The following is a 7,094-nucleotide window of genomic DNA, read 5'->3' as shown; positions in this document are numbered from 1 at the left end:
TGACGTCCTGTGCATCAGCTGATGTGTAGCTGACGTCCTGTGCATCAACGATGTGTGACGTCCTGTGCATCAGCTCATGTGTGACGTCCTGTGCATTAGCTGATGTGTGACGTCCTGTGCATCAGCTGATGTGTGACGTCCTGTGCATCAGCTGATGTGTGAGACGTCCTGTGCATCAACTGATGTGTGACGTCCTATGCATTAACTAATTTGTGACGTCCTGTGCATCAGCTGATGTGTGACGTCCTGTGCATCAACGTGTGACATCCTGTGCATCAGCTGTGTGTAACGTCCTGTATCACCCGATGTGTGACGTCCTGAGCATCAACTTTGATGTGTGACGTGTCCTGTGCATTAACTGATTTAGTGACGTCCTGGCCATCCAGCTGATGTGTGACGTCCTGTGCATCAGCTGATGTGTGACGTCCTGTGCATCAGCTGATGTGTAACGTACTGTGCATCAACTGAAGTGTAACGTCCTGTGCATTATTAACTGATGTGGCGTCCTGTGCATCAGCTGATGTGTGACGTCCTGCAATGCATCAGCTGATGTGTGACTTTATCATGTCATCAACTGATGTGTGACGTCACTATTGCATCACCTGATGCGTGATGTCTGTGCATCACCTGATGTGCTGACGTCCTGTGCATCGGCTGATGTGGCGACGTCCTGTGCACCACCTGATACTCGTGATGTCCTGTGCATCACCTGATGTGTGACGTCATTGCATCAGCTGATGTGCTGACGTCACTATTGCATCAGCTGATGTGTGACGTCCTGTGCATCACCTGATGTGGCGTCCTGTGCATCAGCATGATGTGCTTGACATTTCTAATGCATCAACTAATGTGTGTGACGTCCTGTGCATCACCTGATGTGCTGACGTCCTGTGCATCAACTAATGTGACGTCTGTGCATCCAGCTGATGTGTGACGTCCTGTGCATCAACTAATGTGTAACGTCCTGTGCATCACTTGATGTGTGACGTCCTGTGCTTCAACTAATGTGGCGTCCTGTGCATCCCAACTGATGTGTGACGTCACCAATGCATCAGCTGAAGTGTGACGTCATCACCTGATGTGTGACGTCCTGTGCATCACCTGATGTGTGACGTCCTGTGTATCTGATGTGTGACGTCCTGTACATCACCTGATGTGTGACGTCCTGTGTATCTAACTAATGTGTAGCGACGTCCTGTGCATCAGCTGATGTGTGACGTCCTGTGCATCAACTAATGTGTGTGACGTCCTGTGCATCACACCTGATGTGTGACGTCCTGTGCATCAACTAATGTGTGACGTCCTGTGCATCAGCTGATGTGTGACGTCCTGTGCATCAACTAATGTGTGACGTCCTGTGCATCACTTGATGTGTGACGTCCTGTGCTTCAACTAATGTGTGACGTCCTGTGCATCAGCTGATGTGTGACGTCCTGTGCATCAGCTGAAGTGTGACGTCCTGTGCATCAGCTGATGTGTGACGTCCTGTGCATCAGCTGATGTGTGACGTCCTGTGCATCAGCTGATGTGTAACGTACTGTGCATCAACTGAAGTGTAACGTCCTGTGCATTAACCGATGTGTGACGTCCTGTGCATCAGCTGATGTGAGCGTCCTGTGCATCAGCTGATACCATGTGACGTCCTGTGCATCTCAGCTGATGTGTGACATCCTATGCCATCAGCTTGATGTGTGACGTCCTGCATCCCCACGCTGATGTGTGACGTCCTGTGCACCTGATGCGTGATGTCCTGTGCATCACCTGATGTGTGACGTCCTGTGCATCAGCTGATGTGTGACGTCCTGTGCATCAACTTGATGTGTAACGTACTGTGCATTAACGGATGTGTGACGTCCTGTGCACCACCTGATGTCTTGACGTCCTGTGCATCAACTAATGTGTGACGTCCTGTCATCACCTGATGTGTGATGTCCTGTGCATCAACTAATGTGTGACATCTGTGCATCACCTGATGTGTGACGTCCTGTGCATCAACTAATGTGTGACGTCCTGTGCATCCCAGCTGATGTGACGTCCTGTGCATCAACTGATGTATGACGTCCTGTGCATCCCAGCTGATGTGTGACGTCCTGTGCATCCCAACTAATGTGTGACATCCTGTGCATCACTTGATGTGTGACACGTCCTGTGCATCCAACTAATGTGGCGGCGTCCTGTGCATCAGCTGATGTGTGACGTCCTGTGCAAATCAACTGATGTGTGACGTCTTGTGCATCACCTGATGTGTGATGTCCTGTGCATCAACTAATGTGTGACGTCCTGTGCGGCCAGCCTGATGTGTGAGACGTCTGTGCATCAGCTGATGTGTGACAGCGTCTATCATCAACTGATGTGTGACGTCCTGTGCATCAACACTGATCTGTGACGTGTAGGTATAGTGTGTGTTAAGATAGTAGGTAGAGTGTGTGTTAGAGTGTAAGGTAGGTGTGTGTTACGAGGTGTAAGGTAGAGTGTGTGTTAAGAGAGTAGGTAGAGTGTGTGTTGGGGAAGAGTAAGGTAAGTGTGTGTTAGAGGTGTAGGTAGAGTGTGTGTTAAGAGTGTAAGGTAGAGTGTGTGTTAAGAGAGAGTAAGGTAGAGTGTGTGTTAGTGTGTGTGTATGGTAGAGTGTGTGTTAAGAGTGTAGGTAGAGTGTGTGTTGAGAGTAAGGTAGGAGTGTGTGTTAAGTGTGTATGGTAGGGGTGTGTGTTAGGTGTAAGGTAGAGTGTGTGTTAGAGTGTAAAAGGTAGAGTGTTTGTTAGAGTGTAAGGTAAGTGTGTGTGTTAAGAGTGTAAGGCTAGGTGTGTGTTAGAGTGTAAGGTTAAGTGTGTGTTGAGAGTAGGGTAGAGTGTGTGTGGTAAGAGAGTAAAGGGTGTGGTAAGAGTGTGGGTAGAGTGTGTGTTAAGCGTGTAAGGTAGAGTGTGTGTGGGGTATGAGGTAGAGTGTGTGTGTTAAGAGTGTAGGTAGAGTGTGTGTTAACAGTGTAAGGTAGAGTGTGTGTTGAGAGTGTAGGTAGAGTGTGTGTTGGGGGTGTAGGTAGAGTGTGTGTTAAGAGAGTAAGGTAGAGTGTGTGTGTTAGAGTGTAGGTAGAGTGTGTGTTAGAGTGCTTAAGGTGGGGTGTGTGTTGAGGTGTACGGTAGGTGTATTCTGTGACGTAAGGTAGAGTGTGTGTTAAGATAGTAAGGTAGAGTGTGTGTTAAGACTGTAAGGTAGAGTGTGTGTTAAGAGTGTAAGGTAGAGTGTGTGTTACGAGTGTAAGGTAGAGTGTGTGTTAAGAGAGTAAGGTAGAGTGTGTGTTAAGAGAGTAAGGTAGAGTGTGTGTTAAGAGTGTAAGGTAGAGTGTGTGTTAAGAGTGTAAGGTAGAGTGTGTGTAGATGTAAGGTAGAGTGTGTGTTAAGAGTGTAAGGTAGAGTGTGTGTTAAGAGTGTATGGTAGAGTGTGTGTTAAGAGTGTAAGGTAGAGTGTGTGTTAGAGTGAAGTGTGTTGTTGGTGGACTTTACCGCCACTTCTTCATTCGTCTCTATACTCATCTCCCTGCCATCTTCTTTGTGAGGTGAGTCAGTTTATCTTCATCAATACTGAAAGAAAAACCGAAGGAAGGGAGAGAGAGAGAGAGAGAGAGAGAGAGAGAGAGAGAGAGAGAGAAGATTAAGATAGGAGGTGACCTGATATAAGAGATTAAGGAATTTAATTACCCGGTGATGAAAAAGTGTTGAAATGAATCTTGGGCGAAAGATGCGGGAGATATGTTGATTGATAAATTACAGGCGAAGTACACACACACACACACACACACACACACACACACACACACACACACACACACACACACACACACACACACACACACACACACACACACACACACACACACACACACACACACACACACACACACACACACACACAACAAAAAGTTTTAACTCAAAATGTACACATACAAAGTTCTGTCATAACATTAATTTTAATCATGAAATAACAAGGTACAGCGAACACACTGACATGTAGACACATGCCTCGTGTTGGTTATAACAACAGTGTGCAGTGAGCAGTCAGTGTGTTGGTTATAACAGTGTGCAGAAGAGCAGTCAATGTGTTGGTTATAATAACAGTAAAAGTGCAGAGCAGTCAGTGTGTTGGTTATAACAACAGTGCAGAAGAGCAGTCAGTGTGTTGGTTAGAACAGTGCAGCAGAGCAGTCAGTATGTTGGTTACAACAGTGTGTAGCAGAGCAGTCAGTGTGTTGGTTATAATAACAGTGTGCAGCAGAGCAGTCAGTGTGTTGGTTTCGGCAACAGTGTGCAGTAGAGCAGTCAGTGTGCTGGTTACAACAGTGTCCAGCAGAACAGTCAGTGTGTTGGTTATAACAACAGTGCAGCAGAGCAGTCAGTGTGTTGCTTAAAATAACAGCAGCAGAACAGTCAGTGTGTTGGCTACAAAAGTGTGAAGCAGAGCAGTCAGTGTGTTGGTTACAACAGTGTGCAGCAGAGCAGTCAGTGTGTTGGTTATAACAGCAGTGCAGCAGAGCAGTCAGTGTGTTGGCTATAACAGTGTGCAGCAGAGAAGTCAGTGTGTTGGTTACAACAGTGTGCAGCAGAGCAGTCACAGTGTAAGTGTTGGTTACAACAGGGTGCAGTAGAGCAGCCAGTGTGGCAAGTTGGTTACAACAGTGCGCAGCAGAGTAGTCAGTGTGTTGGTTACAAAATTGCAGTGCGCAGAGCAGTCACCGTGTTGGTTATAACAACAGTGTGTGCGTTAGTTGGTGCCAGTGTGTTATTATAAGAACAGTGTGCAGCAGAGCAGTCACTGTGTTGGTTATAACAACAGTGTGCAGCAGCAGTCCGCCGTGTTGGTTATAACAGTAAAAAGCAGCAGAGCTGTCAGTGTGTTGGTTATAACAACAGTGTGCAACAGAGCAGTCAGTGTGTTGGTTACAACAGTGTGCGGCGGAGCAGTTAGTATGTTGTTACAACAGTGTGCAGTAGAGCAGTCAGTGTGTTGATTACAACAGTGTGCAGCAGAGCTGCGTGTTGGTTACAACAGTAAAAGTACAGAGCAGTCAGTAAAGCGGTTACAACAGTGTGCGCGGAGCAGTTAGTATGTTGGTTAAGCAACAGTGTGCAAGAGCAGTCCGTGTGTTGGTTATAACAGTGTGCAGCAGAGCTGTCAGTGTGTTGGTTACAACAGTGTGCAGCAGAGCAGTCAGTGTGTTGGTTACAACAGTGTGCAGCGGAGAAGTATGTTGGTTACAACAGTGTGCAGCAGAGCAGTTGCTAGCGTGTTGGTTACGTGCAGCAGAGCAGTCAGTGTGTTGGTTATAGCAACAGCTCTGCGTTAAGTACAGCCAAAAGTGTTGGTTATAACAGCTGTGCGCAGCAGAGCAGTCAGTGTGTTGGTTACAAACAGTGTGCAGCAGAGCAGTCAGTGTGTTGGTTACAAACAGTGTGCAGCAGAAGGAGCGTTATTACAACAGTGTGCAGCAGAGCAGCCAGTGTGTTGGTTACAACAGGGCAGCAGAGCAGTTAGTGTGCGTTGGAGCAACAGTGTGCAGCAGAGCAGTCAGTGTGTGTTGGTTATTAACAGTGCAGCAGAGCAGTCAGTGTGTTGGTTACAACAGTGTGCAGCAGTATTAAAGTTAGTGTGTTGGTTACAACAGTGTGCAGCAGAGCAGTCAGTGTGTTGGTTACAACAGTGTGCAGCAGAGCAGTCAGTGTGTTGGTTACAACAGTGTGCAGCAGAGCAGTCAGTGTGTTGGTTACAACAGTGTGCGGCGTGAGCAGTCAGTGTGTTGGTTACAACAGTGTGCAGCAGAGCAGTCAGTGTGTTGGTTACAAATATGTGCAGCAGAAAGCAGTCAGTGTGTTGGTTACAAATTGAAAGTGTGCAGCAGAGCAGTCAGTGTGTTGGTTACAACAGTAAAAAGTGCTGGTTGTGCTAGTGTGTTGGTTACAACAGTGCAGCAGAGCAGTCAGTGTGTTGGTTATAACAACAGTGTGCAGCAGAGCAGTCAGTGTTGGTTATACCAACAATGTGGCAGCAGAGCAGTCAGTGTGTGCTGTTATAACAACAATGCTAGCAGAGCAGTCAGTGTGTTGGTTGTCAACAATGTGCAGCAGAGCAGTCAGTGTTGATGCCCAGCCCCGCAGCAGAGCAGTCAATGTGTTGGTTATAGCAACAGCTCTGCAGCAGAGCAGTCAGTGTGTTGGTTATAACAGCTGTGCGTGCAGCAGAGCAGTCAGTGTGTTGGTTACAAATATGCGCGTTATACAGTCAGTGTGCTGGTTATAACAAAAGCATGCAGCAAGCAGAGCAGTCAGTGTAAGTTGGATTACAACAGCTGTTTGCAGCAGAGAAGTCAGTGTGTTGGTTACAACAGTGTGAGCACAGAGTACCAGTGTGTTGGTTACAACAGTGTGCAGCAGAGCAGTCAGTGTTGGTTATAACAGCTATGCGCAGCAGAGCAGCCGCGTGTTGGTTACAACAGTGTGCAGCAGAGCAGTCAGTGTGTTGGTTATAACGCGCGTGCAGCAGAGCAGTCAGTGTGTTGGATATAACAAAAGTGTGCAGCAGAGAAGTCAGTGTGTTGGTTATGCAACAAAAGTGCGCAGCAGAGAAGCCGCGTGTTGGTTACAACATTGTGGAGCAGAGTACTCCAGTGTAAGCTGGTTATACCAGCTGTTTGCAGCAGAGAAGCTCAAAGTGTGTTGGTTACAACAGCAGCAGAGCAGTCAGTGTAAGTTGGTTATAACAACAGTGTGCAAAGTAGAGCAGTCAGTGTGTTGGTTATAACAACAATGTGCAGCAGAGCAGTCAGTGTGTTGGTTATAACAATGTGCAGCAGAGCAGTCAGTGTGTTGCATTATCAACAGTGTGTAGCAGAGCAGTCGCGTGTTGGTTACAACAGTGTGCAGCAGAGCAGTCAGTGTGTGTTGGTTATAGCAACAAAGCTCTGCAGCAGAGCGGTCAGTGTGTTGGTTATAACAGCTGTGTGCAGCAGAGCAGTCAGTGTGTTGGTTAAGCAACAGTGTGCAGCAGAGCAGTCAGTGTGTTATTATAACAAAGTGTGCAGCAGAGCAGTCAGTGCGTGTTGGTTACAA

The sequence above is a fragment of the Homarus americanus genome, unplaced genomic scaffold (genome assembly GCF_018991925.1).
Source record: "Homarus americanus isolate GMGI-L3 unplaced genomic scaffold, GMGI_Hamer_2.0 scaffold8226, whole genome shotgun sequence".
NCBI lineage: Eukaryota > Metazoa > Arthropoda > Malacostraca > Decapoda > Nephropidae > Homarus > Homarus americanus.
This window is presented reverse-complemented; position numbering follows the sequence as displayed.